This window comes from Pinus tabuliformis, chromosome 3_1 (assembly GCF_031772625.1).
Source record: "Pinus tabuliformis cultivar Carrire ecotype Pingquan chromosome 3_1, CPIR1, whole genome shotgun sequence".
Classification (NCBI taxonomy): Eukaryota; Viridiplantae; Streptophyta; class Pinopsida; order Pinales; family Pinaceae; genus Pinus; species Pinus tabuliformis.
In genome coordinates, this window is record NC_142301.1 from 112,913,839 (window position 1) to 112,935,974 (window position 22,136).

Below are 22,136 nucleotides of genomic sequence, written 5' to 3' on the forward strand. Positions count from 1 at the left end.
GCAACGTATGTGTTAGACAACTCACGTGAAATTTGAAAAAAACACAGACAGTTGTGGATATTTTAAACTCCAGTGCAACTAAGGGTAAGGGATTACAGGCAGATGGCACTGCAGGGGACCAACAGTTTGCATGAGAAGCGCACGTCTCTGCCACCTCACCACAAATCACGCAGTAATGAAAGGAATGCTCGGTTGAGGACTCACGTTAACTGCTGATTCATTTACACTTGCAAACCTCTTCGGCTGAATCCTCTGCCTCTGAATTCTGTTAAACTGACGTCCTTCACCAAGTTTTTCAGCTTGTTCAAAATTCTCCCGCATACCAAGATCGTTCAAAGGCGCAGAGACATCCTACAGAAGCCGGGCACTCTACAGGCGTTTCTACAGGAATCTGCGCCACAGGAAACCCAGCATACGAAGAAGCTTGGATTGTTCACGTCAAGGGTGGCAATTCTCAGTGAGTGTAAAGCATGAGTATGAACAACCATGGGATAATGTCAAAGCCCATTTGACAACTTGTGATCCAAATACCAAGCATACAGTGTCAAATTCTGAGATTCCCCAAGAAGTTGTAGAAGACAAAGAAGTTATATTCACTTGTGATGTTACTTTCCGGGAGAGCCCTATGAAATGGGCATCACGTTGGGATACTTACCTTCTTATGACAGATGATCAGATCCATTGGTTCTCTATCATCAACTCATTGATGATTGTTTTATTTCTCTCCAGAATGGTTGCAATGATCATGATGCGAACATTGTACCGGGATATCTCAAAATACAACCAATTAGAAACACAGGGTGAGGCTCAAGAGGAAACAGGATGGAAGTCGGTCCATGGAGATGTGGTCAGGGCCCCAACCAATGCAAGCTTACTTTGTGTCTATGTGGGAACTGGAGTTCAGTTTTTTTTGCCATGACACCAGTGACAATGATATTTGCAGTCCTTGGTTTCCTTTCTCCTTCGAACCGTGGAGGTTTAATGACAACTATGCTGCTATTATGGGTGTTTATGGGTTTGTTTGCAGGGTGTGCATCGTCACGTCTATATAATATGTTCAAGGGCATAGAATAGAGGAGGAACACGCTGAAGACAACATTCTTGTTTCCAGGCATTACTTTTTGCATTTTCTTTATTCTCAATGCACTGCTATGGGGAAAAAAATCATCTGGTGTAGTTCCTTTCGGGACTATGTTTGCCTTGGTCCTTTTATGGTTTGGAATTTCTGTGCCATTGCTCTTTGTGGGCAGTTACTTTGGCTACAAGAAACCTGCAATTGAGGATCCAGTGAAGACCAATAAAATCCCCAGGCAGATTCCAGAGCAAGCTTGGTATATGCAGCCCATTTTCTCAAATACCAATTGGAGGCATTTTTCCTTTTGGAGCTGTATTCATTGAATTGTTCTTCATATTAACTTCAATATGGCTTCATCAGTTCTACTATATATTTGGGTTCCTGTTCATTGTCTTTTTGATCCTCATTGTTACATGTGCAGAGATCACCATTGTCCTGTGCTACTTCCAACTGTGTAGTGAAGATTACAACTGGTGGTGGAGATCTTATTTGACTACAGGCTCCTCAGCATTTTACTTGTTTCTATATGCCACATTCTATTTCTTCACCAAGATGGAGATGACAAAGCTTGTTTATGGAATTTTATATTTTGGCTACATGCCCATCATGTCATACTCATTTTTTGCTCTGACCGGTACAATAGGTTTCTATGCATGCCTTTGGTTTGTGCGGACAATATACTCATCAGTGAAGATTGACTGAGGCTCTACATGTAGCTACCATTTTTCAGAGGGGCCGTTTAAGTTTTGGTTTAGGGGAATGGTGCTTGCTCCTTTTATGTTGTTTTAGAGGTTTTTGGGTAACATTACAGGAGACACCAATGTCAATGTGTTGCTGTGGGAGTTAATTCTGAAGATGTTGCAGGAACACAATGCCGAAAGGGGGCCTCCCAACACAAGCAGAAGGGTCCCTACCAAGTTCCCAGGCATCCTCACATCCATCCCCTCCATGAACACTCATTTTTTTCAGGGTTCGGACACAATCTAGTCATGGGTCAACCTTCTACAGGAAGCTATAGGACTTTCTACAGGAAGTTCTGTATTTCTACCAGAAACATCCTGTAGAGCCTTTGGGCAGGCCATAATCAATTATGAAGAGGGATTTGAAGCATGAAGTCTGTTGAGGAGGCATGCAACCACTCTTTTCTTCCATCCTCCACTGGTTTCATCTCCTTTCATATGATTGAATGAGCAGGCAGTGGGAAGAACCAGAGAGAAAAGCATGGTTTCATGACCGAGAAAAGGAAATCACTTCAGAAGCTTGGGATGACAGGGAGGCCACCAGGGCCATCAAAGATGAGGAGATAGATTGGTTGCTCAGAGGATGAGCAACACTTTCAGTAGGGGGTGATGATGAGCCCCAAAATGGATAATTATTTGGGTTCATTCAACCTCCTAATTCAACTTAATCCACCATTCTCATTAGTTTATTGCATGTTTTTTATTATATTTATGCTAATAGAGTGAATTGGGTTAGTCATTATGCCAACAAGTCTAATGGGTGCTTTGTGTAGCCTTTTTGGTCAATTTGGAGACAAAATTGAAGGTCTTAATGAGCACTTGGCAGCCAAATTCGTGGGAGAACAAGGGAGAGGATTTGTAGGAAGGTGTCCCCTTCATTTATGGGCCCTTACCTCGAATTATCCACCATCAGCTCGGAGTTCAAGGGCCACCAAATCAATTAGCACAAGGGCAGCCAAGCAAGTCAAGTAGGACTGCTGTTAACTACAAGTTTTGGGCAGCCGAGTCCCTAAAGTTTAGGAGGCCTGTTGGGGTCCTCAATTTGTATAAATAAGAAGGCTTAGGGCCTCATTTTGGTTAGCTAGTGGTTAGTCATTTTGTATCCAATGGTTAGTCATTTTGTAGGTAGAAGTTAGCTAGTCTGTAGTTCGATGTTTAGGCATTAGATTAGCTTTGCTTTCAGCACATTTTCAAGTTTCCCTTGTGGACAGTTTTGATGTAACTCTTCTTTTCTTGCTCAATAAATATGAATCCAGCTTTGCACCAGCTCTAAATCTCTCTTAGGAGGTTGTAGCTCTTGGGTTTGGGCCCATCTCAAGCGCCCAGTACCTCCTTTGTTTATCTTTATGTGTTTTTGTTGCATTCTTAGAATAAAATATGCTATTTATATTTAAATCTTGCTTTGTTATTTAGATTTATTTTGATGGTTAAAGTAGCTTCTCATGTTTAGAATAGATTGGTAGGATAATAACAAGAAAAAGGCTCCAAAAAAGGGTCAGCAAACACTTTTGGTTTCACCTCTTCCTTATTGGATCAGGGGCTGGAGTTGGAATAACCGTGTTGTCCCAAACAAAAACACTAGTTTGCTTTACCATGCAATCCTTAGTGTGTTGTTTGCATTTGCAGAGGTTGGTTACATGTTCAGATCTTTAAATGATTCATTTCATAGTTAACATACATGGTTTCCTTGCAAATAAAGCTGTTGTCCATTCTCGTTACTGTTAGCCAGAACATATTAGGGTAGCATAGCTAGATCTTTGTTTTCTTGCATGTCTTTGTTGGTTCAGTTGGAAACACAAATTGCAGAGCACCTATACCACTTCTCTATCTGCCCAGACTCCCTCAAACCCATCTTCTCCATCTCCTAACTTGGTTTCTTGCCTCACGTTGCCACATTGCCCTCATAACCCTACCTTTTGTGCAACATTATTCCAGCCTTCTTGGAACAAGTCCAGCCATCTACACCTTCTCCTCAACTCCATCCTCCAAGCCTTGAACTCCCCTACACCCCTATTTCACCTCCATACTCATTCCTCCACCTTTTTCCCTCCATCCATGCTCCAAAATTCCATTACTAAACATCCTGTAGAAATCCCAGAACATCCTGTAGAACCCCTGCAAACTTCCTGTAGAAGTTCATAAACGCGGTTTCTTGGCAGCCAAACTTTGTGAAACTCTCTGGAAGGGTGCTAGGGACCCCTTAGACCCTCTCTGAACCTTCCCAACCTTTCCCAAGCATTTCTCCCCTTGATCTACCCCTGCACAGTAAAAAGCCAGTTAGAAGCACATGCATGATAATTCCAACAACTTGAACAAAAATACAAAAAGATGTTTTCTTCAGATAGAGGTAGTCTAGACACATGTATTTTACCTTCATAGAAGTAATGGCATCTCTTTCAGTAGTTTGCATGCTCTCCTTTGCGTCAGTAGGACTAGCTGGTAGAATTAGGGTTTGCTAGGGTTTGCGTTTCTTTTTGGCTTTCAGTTTCTTTCCGCAAGTAGATTAGCTTCCTTTGAGTTAGCTTTCATCCATCAGTTAAAAAGCTTCTTCTAAGAGCTCATAGAGGTTGGCTTAAGCCCCTACCGGACTTGTGCCAGCTGATCAAGTGACAGCTGCGGCAAGAGCTAGTACTTGTGCATACAGCACCGTCGCTTCCAAGTTCGTTACAAACTACCGGGTTGATAAAATTAAAGAAGGGAGTTCCAGGAGTTGTAGCATTATTGCTACAATACTGGGGCCCACCACAACGCATTTCTAAATTTGAGACTGATCATCAGCGGGAAGCTTAGAATTTTGAGACTAATCATCACGTGGAGCATAAGCCTCCTTGGTGTTGTGGAAATGCACTGAATTCCTCCCTGTTAGTAGAAGGAAAAGCTGAAAAAATGCAAGTCAACTCATTTCAATTACCACTTTAATACCAACTTTGATATTACATAATATCAAAACGTGAGTTTCAGTATGCTAACGATGGTCATTTTTATAAGAAAATTCGATGTCGATTGGCAGTTACAGGATAGATGTAAATTCTTCTCGTGGGCTCAAACGTAGTTAAGGTAGATGTCCATGTGGATCATCGATTCCAAGAAAATGGAGGTTGAGTATATGTTATGGAAATGAAACTCAAATATTGTGGGTATACTCGTTCTAAGTATCATTCAAATATTTCACATTGAGTGATTGATGCGACAAAAAGGTGAAGAACACATTACTTTAGAATATCACACATATAAAAGCCTGAAACGCAGTGTGAAAATGAAGATTATAGACTCCATTGTTCTTGTGTTTATATTTCCATTGATGCCCATATTCTAAGAAGCGCACAAATTTCTAAGCCATTCGTAAAGCTAATTGGATGCATGAAGTCAAAGGTCATAATGATGCAACTGGTTTAAATGGTAGTATGTGTTTCTTTTTATCCCCGTTGAAGTCATTCATTGAAGGATGTTGGTTTACTGGTAGTATGTGTTTATTTTTACCACCATTGAATTCATGGATTGAAGGTCATTGGCTCAAGGGTTGATATGATTTCAGAATGAATCCATCATATGCTGATAGGTTTTTTTAAAACTTTCCATGTTTGAGGATGAATATATCATATGATGATATGTATAGAAGACTACATGTTTCAGAACCTTCTTTTACAAGTATAGAAAGCAAGGAGTCATTCTCAGTAATATAATGTTAATTCATTGGGCATTATTTTGAAGCCAGGTGGATAAATTGTGGACAACCATATGATATAAGTTTGCTCTCCTACCTTACTACATTAAACACTGTGTAATGCTGCAAATCTTGGAAGCCTTGGAGATTAATACATTAAGCAACATTGAAAATTGATGCATTGGTAATATTTTTAATACATTCTCAAGCATAGTTTTATGAATTAGGGTTTTGAGCCCTAACATGCTTATTCCCTCACAGCTCACTATGGAACATCCTTCCTGGATATTTGTAACAATGATTTGTCCATCAGGAGATGAAAATTATTGCCTTATTCTTATATTCTTTGCACTTCTACACAAGGACTTTTCTCAATATAATGGAATTATCATACATATCATTCTCTCCTTACAAAGTGTTCTCTCAAAATTATTCTTGAAATGTTTTATAGAGTGTTCTCACAACAATATTTTGCAGCACTCTTTTATAGTGAGCTGAAAAATGAAAATGGATAAATGTGGATTAAAGGTATACAAGGAATCTATAGCCCCTTTCCATTGATGTCAAAGGGGGAGGTAATCATAGGTTATGGGCAGTAATGAGAAATATCTTTCAAGACAAAAGGGGGAGGATGAATGAGTTTCCATCGATGCCAAAGGGAGAAATATTTATGTTGAATGCTAGATGGCTTGAATTGAAGAAGGTCGAAAGTTATGTGAAGTGCAAAGGCAATGATTATCAATGTGAAGGCTAAACATTGCCAAATTGAACAAAAGCTATTGAAACACAAGTTGGAAAAATATATGCTTTTATTAATAGAAAAATGTATGATACAAATCCAATTTGTCTCATGTAACCATTGCTACTTGAGCTATTTTATTTCAACTCTATTTTATATTACAAAATTTCTTTCAGAACTAAAAATGAAGGGACAAGTGTATGCGGATTTTTGTAATCCCAGGAGACAATTCTTCATTTCATATTCCTACAAAGAATACAAAAAACCCATATGGATTTCCTATAAATCATACAATGTAGAATGGAAAGAGAACTTTTTGAAGAAAAATAATCTGCATGAGAAAGAGGATGAGCACCAAGGAAAGAGATGCAAAGTGAAAAGGAGAAGAAATGCAGTAGTAGACTTGATAGCAGAACTGTAAATGAGGTAACAAACATTTGTAACATGACGTTGCGATTGAGATATTTTTGTCCCCTTCTATGTTGTAGCTTGAAAAGGAACAGGTTGTAGCATGTTCAAGTAGGAGCCTCCTGTGGCTTGTAGCCTGCAAAAAACTTGTGGGAGTTGGAGCTTCCTTCAAGGTAGGAGCCTCTCGTAGGTTGGAGCCTACAAAAATCTGATGTAATAAAGTGTAGCAACTTGCCTTCACATCACTTTCAACCTAAAATTCGTGTTTTTCTTCCTCTGGGGTTTCCACTTACATCTGGTGTCTTCATGTGTTTATTCTTGCATGTTGTGTGAATGTTTTGAATTCTTGATAAATAAATCGCCAAACCTCTCTCCTTGAAACTTTCAAAAGGAATTCAATAACTATTGATCACAAACATAAATCATTAACTGCATAAGAAAAATATTAAGTGTTATAGCACCATTTACCACTCTTAGTAGATTTGATGCTCTGGTTATGGCCTAGGGCAACCCTTCCTTTTCAGACTTGTTCCAAATTCTAAAAAACAGTGTTTTACTTCTCATATGCTACTTTACCCTGTGTTAAAAGCATGTACATGCGGGTTAGTATATACCCAACCTGCGTATATGTGTTAAAAAACTAAAAAATAAATAATCTCCTTAAATTCAAGCGGAGTTTACGGGTTTTACCTGTTACTCACCTACTATAGCCTGTGTCCCAACTATTTCCCAACTAAAAAAAACTAATTTGGAGAAGTATAAATAAACCTCCATGGGAAGGCCTAAGGGGAGAAGAGATGAGATATTGATATTATAGTTGATTGATCCTTGATCGAGTCTGAAGAAATCCCTGTGCCTCCTGCACTCCCAAGTTATAGGAAACCTTTGTTTCCTCTTTTGAGATGTCCTTCATCCCTCGTATGACATCCTTGTGTGTATCGATGGAGGAATATTGTTGAGGTCGGGATAGGATGGATCCAGAGGACAGTTCCTCTTAGAGCTAGAGGAAGACTCAGGTTGTAGTTTTCCACCTTTCATTTAGCTTACATCAATAAACAAATGTTTATGTTCCTGATATTTTTCATGTTTATGCATTGATCCATGTTGTGATTTGCTTATAAATCTTATATTAATGCTCAATTGTTCATTTGCTTATATGATCTAACACATATATTATGAACATGCTCTCTGTTACTATTGTTGTATATCCTTTTCTTAGATAAGTTACAGGTTCTAAAGGCATCGAAAGGAGAAGAGGGTTTGGACCCTGCGGGATCGACCTCGAACATAGGACCTCCAGGTAATACCACCTCTTCCCACTTTAGTAGTTTAAGCATTTAGACTGTTTGTCTACACATTTATTTCTGATGTATGCCCTCCGCTCTTTTGGGGTTTTCAACCCAACACCCTAGGGTGTTTCCACCCGCAACAAAATTGGCAACTCCACTGGGGAAAACATTCTTGTTTTTCCTAGTTTGGGTTGTTTGGTCTTTATCAAGGTTTTTTTTCTGGATTTCTTGTTTTTACAGTGTCATTGACTTATTAGCTTCCTAGGCATCAAGTTTGATCTTTTGGATCAGGCCTTGATTTTTTGTTTTCTTGATTGATCTTTTTATATGTGTTTTTCTTGGGATACAGTCATGTATACACACTTGTTTCCTCAAATAGGCTCATATATACGCGAGTTTCCTGTGTTTGAAATGCGTGTGTACACCTCTGTGTCTTTACACAGTCACGTATACATAATTTTGAATTGTTTTTTCAAAATATTTTTCCTAGTTAGGTTTGTTGCTTGGTGACTTCTGCTATTTTCTAGTCATCCACTGTCTGTAGAACTCTATTCTCTTGCAAGTTTTCAATTTCGAATCTCCTTCTCAGTGAAAACCTAGTTGGCCTAGGATTGCTTCTTGAGTAAGGTTTTGGTTTGTGTCTTGGGTTCAAGGCTTCTGTCTGAAGTGCTTGGATGTTCTAGCTTTCCAAAACAAGAAATTGGTTTTAATTTCGTTTATAACCCAAATTTCAAATTTCTTTGTTTTGCTTTCCCTTTTGGTTGACCTTTTTGTTTTTTGTGATTTTTGAGTGTCTTTTTGGCAATCTTGAGAGTCTTTCTTGACATTTTGTCGGTTTGCTGAAGTATTTTACTGCTATTCATATCAGTTTGTGCAAGTTTGTAGTCCTTTCTCGTTTCAAGTTTCATTTTATTGATGAGTTGTATAACTTGCGAAGCTTAAGGACTCTTGGTGCTTGTTTCTTGATCTTTGAAATTTAGTAGTCTTTTTATGACCTCGAAAATTTCTTTGGGTTTTTAAAAGAAAAAGACAAAAACATAGCTTTTTCCTTTCTTTTTCTTTCCAAACTTTTGGTTTTTTGGTTTCTTTTGTTTTGTTTTTTTAGAAATTGTTAACTTTTTCAATTTGTTTTTCTTGGTTTTGAGGGAAATTTGTTATTAAATTTTTGCCCTCTTTATTGTCAAGTTGGCTTATTGATATTATAAAGAAGCACGTTTTCTTATCGTATGAGTATTCATAGGATATTGCATCATCATTTAAAATTGCATTAGGTCAGTTTGCATCATAAGAATTCTTAGTCTTTTTAGATTTTGAGTGTCTGTGGAGTGTTTCTGAAAAACTAAAAGAAGAGAGTATTTTGCTTACATAAGCTTTTCATAAAACCAAGTAGAAGTCTTTGTTCATCGAAAGAAAATAATTGCATGCATATAGTTAAGTTTCTATTGATTTGTTTTGTGTTGAAAACATCATAAGTTTCACTTTTTTTATACCTTTGACTTAAAGAGCAGCCCTCTAAAATCAAGTGATTTAATAAAAATAACTAGAACTTTTTAATTTGTCATTAACAACACCAACAAGTTTAAGTTCTTTAGGGCCTTTGAATAGGTGAGTGGAGAGTTAACTCTCCAAGGTCACTCAAACTATCAAACATAGAAGTTGAATAATGAGTGAAATCCAGTGTCGTTAGAAAGACTGGGAAAGCTCTATGACTGGGAGTCAAGCATGAGGGAGAGTGAAGACAAGGAAGAGAGATACCCCATTGGGGTATCAATGATTATGTTGGCTACTGACTCAATTTTAGGAGATCACTTATTATATTGGGTGTTATTTATTCTTTTGGATTTTTGGGTTAGGTTCTCGAACCACTTTGAGGATTACCTCGTTTTCCTGCCAATGCTCAATAGATGGGTGGATCTTATTACGCTGCATGAAGATGCTTGGTATTGTTCTTTTCTATGCATCTAATGTTACCTAATGTAGGATACTTTGAACAAGGGTTATCAAAAGGGTAGTTGAAAATTACATAGGGTTAACTTGATCTGGTATCTTTCCTATATCTATTCTAAAGTAGAAGTCTTATTTCTTTGCGTGCCTACCCAACAATGATGCCAAAAATAATGGTGTGTATATGTGTTTTCCTATTGTTTGGGTTCATAATACTACACACTCATTTAATTATAAACCCAGATTCATATATGACACTTCAAGTGTCAAAACATAGTTTTAAATGTGTTGATTTTTATATTACTATTGTGAAACAAGAGTTCCTTAAATATACGTGAATATTATCATCCTCACATGTTTAAGAGGATTCCGCCCCCTTCGCCCACACACACACACATATGAGAAGTTCAGTCTTTGAAACAGGAAATATTTGAGTTAGAAGTCCTAAATAGGCACATCATACAAGAAAATGAAGCACTCAAAGAGCAGAGTAAAGTAGACAAGATTGTCCATGATAATACTATGCTCCATTTAGGACTGTGGCAAAAGAAAAACAGAAAACTGAAGAAGAAGTGCAAAAAGTTAAGCAGAGCATTGATTAACCTCAAGTTCAAATGCCTAGTCAGGAAGCCAAGGATGATATTAGCATCAAGGAAGAAGAAAAGAGGGCTAGATGTCCTTGCAGAAGCATCAGAACACATGGATTAGAGGGAAATAACTCAATTTTGGTTGCATGAGGACATGCAACACCTTCACAGTGGGGGTATGTTGAGCCTCAAACCTGCACCTTCCTATACACCCTCTCAGCCTTCCTTTTCCACTTATTGCATCCACCCAGCTGTTAAATCATTGCATTATAGTTTAAAAAGAGCTCTTTACATGGTTTTCTGACTATACTTATGACTGTTGTTTGGTTTAGTTTTTTGTTCATGCAGCTGCGGAAACTTGTCAATTTCCGCAGCCAGCACAGGTTTCCGCAGCAAGCACAGGATTCCGCAGCTATTTTGTTAAAAGTTGTGCTACATGTGTCCTATGAAGAAACGAGCCACATGGGCAAGCTCCAGGTGATGGATACATGGAACGTGTCCCTTCGAAGCAGCCAAATCATCCATGGAAGGTCACGGTCAACGAAGGTCAAAGGTAGAGCCAACCAAAGAGTTCAGCGGTGGCACGTCTCTATTTTCAGCACGTGAACGTTACGTGGCACAGTCCTCAGCTCACGAAGACACCAGCACACCTGGAGATCACTTCTGTAACCGGAATCTAACAGCAACCACTCCAGAGATTTAATAAACATGATGACAATTACGCTAGATTTCGGCTGAAGGGATCTACGTGTCCTTGGCAATACATTCAATAGCGTAGGAGTTAGTTAGATAGTTTCAGCATTTTGTCATTATAAATAAAGCGTCGATGAACGCTGTAAAGGATTTTTTTCCCCTTATGTAAATTCTGAACTGTTGTATTGTCACCCCACTGTTTATACATATTGCTGTTTAATATATGAGAAGACTTTTCTGAGCTTATTTGTGTGATTACTTGTTGACCGGCTGAAGTGGCAGAGGGCCCCTGCGCGCTGAAGCCTTGTAAAGTTTTCCTTTGGTTTTATTATGATCTTGTATCATTAACTTGTACATAACACTTCATTTGATGTTTCTTAACTCACTGCTGTTTAGATTTTCACCCCTGTTTTCTTATAACTGTCAACTGATCAGTGCTTTTCTGCAGGTTTTCTTAGGCAGCCCGGGCAAATTTTCATCTTTTTGATAACTATTGGCATATGAGATCATCTTGTCCTTCCTGCTAACTTTCATTTTCTGAAGTTTAATTTCAGCACTGTCTTTTTCAAGTTGTGATTTACTTATTTTTTTTGTTATTTAGATATCATACTGCTCATCAATTTATGGTTTCTTTCTATAGTGAAGTGACTCTATTAGCAAGAAATCAGAATATCACTAACTGTAGTGTGATTTAGTTATCATATTGCTTAAACTTATTCATGATTGCTTCCCACAAGGTAGATTGAGCTGAAGGGTAAAGGATCAGAAGAGTTAAAGTAGTGTGATTAGTTTCCTTTCTGCAATTTAATTTCTTGCAACTTAGTTATCATATTGCTTACACTTATTCATGGTTGCTTCCCACAAGGTAGATTGAGCTGAAGGGTAAAGGACCAGAAGAGTTAAAGTAGTGTGACTAGTTTCTTTTATGCAATTTAATTTCTTGCCATTTAGATAGCATATTGCTTGACTTATTCATGATTACTTCCCACAAGGTAGATTGAGTTGAAGGGTAAAGGATCTGAAGAGTTTAAGTAGTGTGAATTAGTTGCTTTGCTTTTGGTTTGAGTTGCTTTAAGTTTAGTTTTTACTTTCTTTTCATTCAGCAGCAAGGATACTGGGCCATTGTCATTAGTTCACTTTTTGATGCATTTACTTTCTCTTAAGAATTGATTTCAGTTTAGTTGTTTTAAAGCTTTCTTCTTGAGCACTTTCAAGTTTGAGAAAATCACCGTAGAAACCACCATCACCATCCATACTTCACACTTCACTTTCACTCTTACCATCACACATTAGGGAAAGATAAATCCAAAAATAAACTAAAAACTCAAAAACGACAAAAGATTAAGGAAATGGTTATCTAGTACATATAGTACACTTCACTTCGTCAGTTTACGAACCCCGGATTGACATTATAAATAGCAATTTAGATCACACTAAATTGACCAAACACACATCACAGGACAACTTGTACTAGTTAACTAAGTTAAATTGAATTAGTTGGATTAGTTAATTTGAGTTGAGGGTCTAACTAGAGTGATGTAGAGCATCTCTTACATTATAGGAGCCCTGGTTGATTTTATTTTGAGTTGTTATTAATTAATTCAGTTTAACTGAGTTAAATTCAATTAAAGTAGTTCCAAATAATGGAGGAACTAGTAGGAAGTCATATAATAGGGTGTTGCTTCATGTGTTCAACTAGTTAACTGATGATTCACTCATAAATAACTCATTCATGTCATATCTGAGAGTTACCCAGTTGAGATTGGAGTTCAATGCCAGTGTAATATCAGTGGTATAATCATTTGAATTGTACAAGTGGTGAATGCAGTCAAAGGAAGTCCTATGAGGATTGTACAATTCAAATTGACAAATTTCCCTAATTAATAAGCAATTATTCCCAAGGAAAAAATGCAAGGAAACAGGGACTTGGGAAAGAAGAAAACTGGTTAAGTATTGGCCTGGGCTTATCTAGGAAGTAGTGAGACAGATAGAGATAATGCAGAGGTTGCTTAGGCGTGAGAAAAGCATTATAATCTTATCATATTTTCTGACCAATGAAATATACAGATAGCAGGGGTTTTTAGCTGTGGATTTCCCCAGAAAATCATTGTGTAATGTGTTAATTGAATTCTTTCTCTTGTATAGTTTGTGATTTCATGATTGTTTAATTGTTTCTGCTAATGATTAGAGTAGATTCAAGTCTATTGTTTTAGTAAATTACAATTAGCAGTTTGAATCTACAAGGAATTTATACATGGTATCAGAGCATAAATCACTTTAGAAGATCAGAATATGATTTTGTCTTTTGTAGGTGAAATCAAATTTGCGGTATGATTCTTCAGAGTCAGCAAGATTTCATTCTACGTATTGAGACTTGAATATTCCATTGAGGGTAATTCTAACTATATTGCTTGGAAGGTTAGGATGGAGGCAGTCTTGGAAGATAACGGGCTGAAGGAATTCATAGACACTGATATTCCTAAGCCTCCAACAAAAAAGGCTCAAGATCTCGTAGAGTGGAATAAATGTGTTGAAAAGGGAAAAAGGATCATACTATAAGGATTTTATGGGAAGAAGACTCCATATGCAATGTGGAAGGTCTTGACAAACCTGTTTCAAAATAACTATGACCGTAGGAAGCTATCACTGAAGGAAAAGCTTAGGAAACTAAAGATAGAGAAGGGTAACACAATACCAAAGTAATTGACTAAGTTCACCCAATGTCGGGATGAGATTGGAAGTGTTGGTGTTAGAATCATTGAAGATGATCTAGTCAGCATAACACTTCTAGGACTTCCCCAAAGCTGGCACATCTACCAATATTTGGTAAATGGGACGAAGAATCTACCAAATTGGGAGCATTTGTGGTTCGACTTGGTGCAAGAAGATATTCGGCAGAACACCAGAGATGGATCCTCATCCAAGCATGATGATGAAGAGAACTGTGCCTTGGCTGGAAAGGAAAATAAATGGAAAGGCAATTCATCCCATTCCAAATCATATTCCATTTAGGGTGGCAAGAAGAAGGACTTGTCGAAGATTAAATGTTTTCACTGTCATGAGCTGGGAGACCATGCCACGAAGTGTCTTCACAAGAAGACTGGAAAGAATCCCTCAAGAAGAGCGACAAGTGAAGCTCTTGCTTGATAATTTGAGTTGGATTTCACCCTCATTGCTTGCATGGTGACATCAATGATGGGTAGTGTGTGGTATCTTGATAGAGGATGTTGGGTATACGACCAAAGTCCCACATTGACTAGAAGTGGGGAGGATCATGGGTATATAAGGATGGACAAATATCTCCATTGGTATGAGGCCTTTTGGGGTAAAGCCCAAGAACAAATCCATGAGGGCTTAGGCCCAAAGTGGACAATATCATACCATTGTGGAGATATGTGGTGTCAAGAGTCCTTACAAGTGGTATCGGAGCCAAGGTTCGAAGTTAGCCAAGTTGATGAATCATTCGAAGTTAGCCAAGTTGATGAATCCTCGGAATGTCGAACGAAGGTGGTGAGCCCCAGTAATATCACAATGGGATCCGTGGATGAGCTCAGTTAAAGCAAGCTCTCGAGGCAGGTGGTGCTTCCATGTAAGGCGTGTGCTTCCAACGCATTGGAGCGGGGAATCCTGGTTGGTAGAGAGTGGACGGATGGATAATCGTTCAAGGGGAGGCTCAATGGTCCTTTGTTCGAGGGGAGGATTGTTGGGTATACGACCAAAGTCCCACATTGACTAGAAGTGGGGAGGATCATGGGTATATAAGGATGGACAAATATCTCCATTGGTATGAGGCCTTTTGGGGTAAAGCCCAAAAACAAATCCATGACGGCTTAGGCCCAAAGTGGACAATATCATACCATTGTGGAGATATGTGGTGTCAAGAGTCCTTACAGAGGAGCCTAATTCCATATGACTGGCAATAAATAATTCTTCAGCGACTTAGAGGAGAAGGACCTACATATGCACATTGAAATGGGAGGTAACAGAAGGTATAATGCAAATGACATCGATACTGTTACTTTTTATAGGGAACCTGGTTCTCCTCTCACATTAAAATATGTCATGTATGTTTTGGGTTTGAAGAAAAATTTGGTTCTAGTTTCTATGTTGGAGGACCATGGCTATGATGTGGTATTTATCAAAGGAAAGGCTTTCTTCGTCACATAGCCTCAGGAAAAATGAAGCGGATTTGGCTTCAGATGAATAACCTCTACAAATTGGATGTAGAATATTGTGTTGATTTGAGTGCAAAAGAAGATAAGGTGCAAATTTGGCACATCAATGAATTGTGGCATAGAAGATTAGGTCACTTGGACCATGGAGCTTTGAAGATCATACAACAGATTTCTACATGACTTCCCAAGGGTGCACTAGAGCATAGAGATACATGAAAATGGTGTACATTGGGGAAGTACACAAAATCCACCTTTCATGATAAGGATAGTTGAGCGCAAGCGATCCTTGAAAGAGTTCACTCAAATGTGTGTGGAACATTCTCGAAAGCCTTCATGGCCAAGCACATGTATTATGCAATATTTGTAAATTATTTCTCACATAAGTACTGGATTTTCTTCATGTAGAAGAAAGATGAGACGTTCTCTAAATTTCGGGAATTTAAAGCACTGGTTGACAAAGACATTGGTAGGAATGTGAAGGATTCCAGGTGTGATAATGGTGGATAATATGTTTTGAATGAATTCAAGAACTTTTGTGCATTAAAATGAATTCAGTGGGAGTTAGTAGCACCCCATAACCCACAATGGAATGGGGTGGTTGAAAGGAAGAAAAAAGTTATTTTGGGAGCTGACGGGAAATGTTACATGATCAGGGCCTACCATTTCACTTGTGGACTGAATCATGCAACATAGTTGTATATGTGTAGAACTAGAGTCCTCATCGGATTCTCGGGATGAGTACACCAAAAAATATTTTCCAGGTAAGAAACCAGATGTGGGACACTTCAGGATCTTTGGTTCATCATTTTACTATTATGTTACCAAGGATGCAAGGCAAAAGCTAGGGCCAACAACTGAGTTAGGAATATTTGTGGCATACATTGATACACCTCACAACTATCGGGTGTACCTGTCATCTCACAAGATGATAGTGGTTCGTAGAGATGTGAAGTTCGATGAAGAGAAGGCCATCATATGTTCCCTTGAGAGGGAGCTTCAGTTGCATGGAGATGAGGATATTTTAGATCCAAAGGAAGAACCTTAGGATGATGCGGAGTAGCCACATGCAGAGGAGCAGAGAGTGTAAGCACCCAGTCATGTAGAGACTTTTAGAGATGGAAGGAAGTGCAACAAAGAGGCTGACGGATTAATGCATGATGCTAGAGAGGATGTGGGAGAACCATCATCATAGCACAGACACAGGAGGTCACCAAATCAGTACATTGGCTACATGGTTCTAATGAGCACGAGTGTAGAGATTGAGCCATCCTCATTTTAGGAAGTAGTGCAACAACCAGTATGGGTTGATGCCATGGTAGAGGAGTATGACTCCATTATAAAAAAAAAATGTTTGGGAATTGGTCCCAAGACTAGCAGACAAGTGAGTGGTGAGTTCCAGATGGCTTTACAAGGTAAACCAAGCAACAAATGGGAGTGTGGAGAAACAAAAGGCCATATTTGTGGCCAGAGGGTTCTCTCAGGTGGATGGAATTTATTACAAAGATACCTTTGATGCAATAGAAAGGTTCTCTTGAATCATATCTATTCTAGCACTTTAAGAACAGATGGGATGGAAGATACATCAAATGGATGTGAAGCTAGCATTTCTCAAAAGAATGATTAAGGAAGAGGTGTACATTTAGCATCGAGAAGGATTTGAGACCTTCAACAGAGAGTCTCATGTGTGGAGGCTCAATTGAGCATTGTATGGATTGAAACAAGCACCTCGTGGTTGGTACACCAGGACTGACAACTATTTCACTAGGTTGGGCTTCACCAAAAGTGAAGCAGATGCGAACTTTTACCATATTGTGGTTGAAGGTAAATTGTTGATTATAGTATTGTATGTTGATGATTTAATTCTAATAGGTGATGAAAAGTTGGTAAAATCTTGCAAAGAGGATCTTCCAAGAGAATTTGAGATGAAGGACCTGGGGCTCATGCAATATTTCCTTGGTATGGAAGTATGGCAAGGAGATGAGGAATTATTTTTCTCAAAGGGAAAGTATGCCAATGAGATACTGAAGAAGTTCCACATGGAGAGAAGAAATTCAACATGGAGAGAAGAAAACCCATGGAGACTCCTCTAGCAGGGAAATGGAGGAAAAAATGCTACTTCAGGTGAAGTAGTGGAGGCTACTATTTACAAGAATCTTGTGGGTTCACTTATGTATTTGGAGAACACACGACCAAACATATGTTTTGTATTTAACCAGCTTAGCCAAGCAATGGTTAATCCAACCAAAATTTATTGGAAGGTAGGTAAACATGTGTTGAGATACCTCAGAGGCACCACTCAGTTTGATTTTTCGTACAAACAGACAGAGGAGTGAAGCTTCAAGGCTTCATAGATGCAAACTGGGTAGGGAGTCCATCCGAAAGGAAGACCACATCGTAGGTGATCTTCAATATTGGGTCAACAACAATTTCTTGGTACAACAGGAAGTAGATATCAGTTGCGCTAAATTCTGTAGAAGTAGAGTACATGGATGCTAGTCAAGCATTTTGTGAATCTATCTAGATGAAGAATATCATTTTTGGGTTATTTGGTTAGCATATGGATCCTACAGTGATTTACTGTGATAACCAGAGTTGTATCAAACTCTCTGAGAATCTAGTTTTTCATGATCGGTCCAAGCATATTGACATCCGGTATCACCATATACAAGATTGTGTGTAGAGGAGAATCACGTTGTTGGAGTACATTCCTACAAAATAACAAGATGAAAACATCTTGACTAAGGCACTGTCAAGAGGAAAATTCGAGTTCCATAGAGGCAGGATTGGGTATCTGATAATCCCTTTCTTGTTGAGAGGGAGTGTTGAAAATGCAACAAAAAAATCCTGATTTAATTTTGTCCTTGAATTAAATTAGGAAAAAAATTGTAATTCCACATCACAAGATAACTTGTACAAGTTAACTAAGTTAAATTGAATTAGTTAGCTCAGTTAATTCGAGTTGAGGGTCTAACTAGAGTCATGTGGAGTGTCACGTACATTATAGGAGCCCTGGTTGAATTTATTTTGAGTTGTAATTAATAAGTTTAGTTTAACTGATTTAAAGTAAGTTAAACTAGTTCCAACTGATGGAGTAACTAGTAGGAGGTTAGATAGTGGGGTGTTGCTTCATGTGCTCAACCGGTTAACTGATGATTCACTCATATAAACCTCATGCATGTCAGATCTGAGAGTTACCCGGTTGAGATTGGAGTTCAGGGATAATGTACTATCAGTTGTATAATCATTTGAATTGTACAGGTGGTGCACGTATTTAGAGAAATTCCTATGAGGATTACACAATTCTAATTGAGGAATTCCCCTAATTAATAGGGGGTTAATTCCCAAGGAAACAATACAAGGAAATAGGGACTTGGGAAAGAAAAAAATTAGTTAAGTATTCGAATGGGCTTGTCCAGGAAGTAGTGAGATAGATAGAGATAGTGCAAAGGTTTCTCGGGCTTGACCAAAGCATTGTAATCTTCTGATATTTTTTGACTAATGTAATATACAGATAGCAGGGGTTTTTAGCTGTGGCCTTCCCCAGGAAATCATTGTATAATGTGTTGATTGAATAATTTCTCTTGTGTGCTTTGTGATTTTGAGATTGTTTACTTATTTCCACTAATGAGTAGAGTGGATTCAAGTCTATTGTTTTAGTAAATTACAATTAGCAATTCGAATCTACAAGGAATTTCTACAGGCTCAGCACTATTGATTGGCTTAGATTGGCTTGTCATTTTTGACACGATGACTTGGCACTATTGATTTTCTTAGAGTGGCTCAATTTTTTTGGCATGATGAATTGACATTATTGATTGGATCGCATGATGACTTGGGACTGGTGATTGGATCACACAATGACTTATCACTATTGATTAGCTCACACGACGACTTGGTACTATTGATTGACTCGAAGTTTTCTTGGGTTTTTGGTTTGATAACTTGGCACTATTAATTGGCTCTTGTGATAGTTTAACACTATTGATTGGCCCATATTTATCATAATTGTGATGAGCTTAGCCCAATTATTATCTTGCAAGTCATGACATGGAAAGGCCTCTCTGGATTGACCCAAATAAATTGGAAGCTCAACCCTTGCACAAGGTATTGTATAACACAGTTGGTTAAAATGTTATTAATGTTTTTTGAACTGATAGGTTCAAACATGCAGATGATTTTTATTTTTTTTTTTTTTTCTATGGAAATACATTTTTTCAAATAATTAAGCCACCGATAGTATCCCTTATGTAGAATTTCCACCAAACTTTGTCCATTTTGTAGGCATGCCCATATTTTGCCTTTCTATTGAATAATTAATTAATTTTTTTTTTTTTTATATGCTTTTTGGGTCATTATGAAGCCAAATTTGATTATGAAAGAAGAATGATGATTAGTATTTGATTGTGAAGAATTCTGAAAGCATGGAATCCTTGATGATATATTTTTGATGCCTAGAATCAGTTATATGTGTTCTATGGGATTATAAGCAGGGTGCAACAAGTGTTGTGTATATGGCCAAAACATATTCCAAGACGAGTTTTATGTGACCATATTTATGAGCAAGGTGTAACAAGGTATTAATAGGATATGACAGCTTAATAAACTCATTTTGATAGTAGCATGATTAGTTTTGAAGACTTATATTATTTTGAGAGCATGTGGATCTAGTTTTAAATATTGTAAAAATTGGGCCACATTAAGTTTGAGAAGGAGGTGGGTGCCTATAATAAGGTTTGTTCCTCAATCAGGTTGAAGTCTAGAAAAAGTAAAAGCTTGAACATTTTCAAGGTTGGTGTCTCAATTAGGTTGTAGCCTATAAAAAGTGGTTGCTTACACATTTTCATGGTTGGTGCCTCAATCAAGTTGTAGCCTATTACAAGTATTTTCTTGCACATCTTGGGGACCTGTGTTCCTACAGCAAGTCAGTGCCTAAAAATATATATAATGAATTAAATAATAAAAACAACAATAGTTTGTGGTTTTCTGCTTTAAGGGTTTCCACATAAAATGTTGTGTCCTCTTGTGTTGATGTGATTATGGCTTCAATCACATCAACACAAGAGGACCCATTGGAGGATGTTAACATCTGGACAACTACTCGCTCTACTGTGGAAGACCTTCTCCCCTTCTGTTGCGATCTAACGACCACCATCGCTGGACTACCCTCGATCTAGGGACCCTCCAACTCCACCGTGACCTTCTCCGATCCTCCTCCGGTATGCCCGGTACCATCCTCCCTTTATCAAGAAGAAAGTTGTGTAATAGAGTTGGAATTGTGTAGAAAAAATCGTTGTAGAATCTAGCTTTTATATGTTCAATAGAGGTCCGGTCTTCTATCGCTTGTTCTTCGCAGTAGCCTTCTAGAACTGACTCGAGCCACTCATGTAGGTTCATTCGGTGATTTCAGTAGTAATCATGCATTTGTTTCATTTTGAGGATTTTTCATGGGAGAAATTGTCGAGAAGCATTTTGATTTCTATTGGAGCACCTTCTATAAAGTTCTCATGTGCTTTTGTAAAGAAATTACTTCTGGATTCTGCAAACAACAAGAGATTTCTACGTGGGTAATTCTTCAAATAATTATTAATCTTTGCTTCCCACCATAATTGTATCTCATCTAAGGTTAACATTTATTATTGCACCATATATGAATCTAGTTTTGACTACCGACAATGGAACCCATGTTGTAATTTAGTGAATGGAGAACATGTTTACCAGTAGACAAACTTCAAGCAATTATACAGTAAGCATATAAAGGTATGAGAAAATAGTAATGGAGAGATAGCTAAGCAGAAAATAGATATATTCTTATTATATATCAGAAGACGGTCATTACATCTCTACACACACACACACACACATATGTACTTTTGGAATAGTTACCCAGGTCTAATTGTTTGATTGATTATGGTATTTAAGCTATGATTAGTTAATCTTATATTACAATGTAGACTGTTGAATTGACTGGGGTTAGTTGGTAGGGACAATTAGCACTTTTTCTGTCTGACTAGTGGGATAAGTCAAATGCCTCCTCCAACAACATGGTTGCATGGGTGAGCTCATCCATAAAATGTGGCCCTTATCATGTATATATATGGGAGGCATGATTGTGACTAAGAGTAAGGATCGTGAACAATGATCATATGTGAAGGCATGTCTTAATGGTGACTCTAAATTGCTTATGTTCATCGATCGCAGGGTCAAAACCCTGTAGAACAATGATTTGACGTTGTTGATTGGCTCATATGGCTTAAAATTGGCTCATTTTTATTAGGTCATACTTGGCCTGGTGACTTGGAATTATCGATTGAATCATATGACTTAGACTTGGTTCATTTTTATTGGCTCAGAATTGACTTGGTGACTTGAAATTGTTGATTTCCTTATACTAGCTCTCTATTTTTGGCACAATGATGTGGCACTATTGATTGGCTCACACAATGACTTGGCACCATTAATTAGCTCATCCTAGCTCATTATTTTTGGCACAATGACTTAGCACTATTGATTGGATCATACTAACTCGTTGTTTTTGGCATGATGAATTTGTTGAAAATGAAACAAGAAATTCATGATTTAGTTTTGTCCTTGAATTAAATTAGGAATGAAATTGTAATTCCACATCACAGGACAACTTGTACTAGTTAACTAAGTTAAATTGAATTAGTTGGATTAGTTAATTTGAGTTGAGGTTCTAACTAGAGTGATGTAGAGCGTCTCTTACATTATAGGAGCCCTGGTTGATTTTATTAGGAGTTGTTATTAATTAATTCAGTTTAACTGAGTTAGGTTCAATTAAACTAGTTCCAAATAATGGAGGAA

The 22,136-nt window shown here is 37.9% G+C and overlaps 1 pseudogene; it reads left to right on the plus strand.

The window, feature by feature from the left end:
- The first annotated feature begins 448 nt into the window (after positions 1 to 448).
- LOC149186034 (transmembrane 9 superfamily member 7 pseudogene) lies at positions 449 to 1,777 on the plus strand (annotated as a pseudogene).
- Positions 1,778 to 22,136: the final 20,359 nt, after the last annotated feature.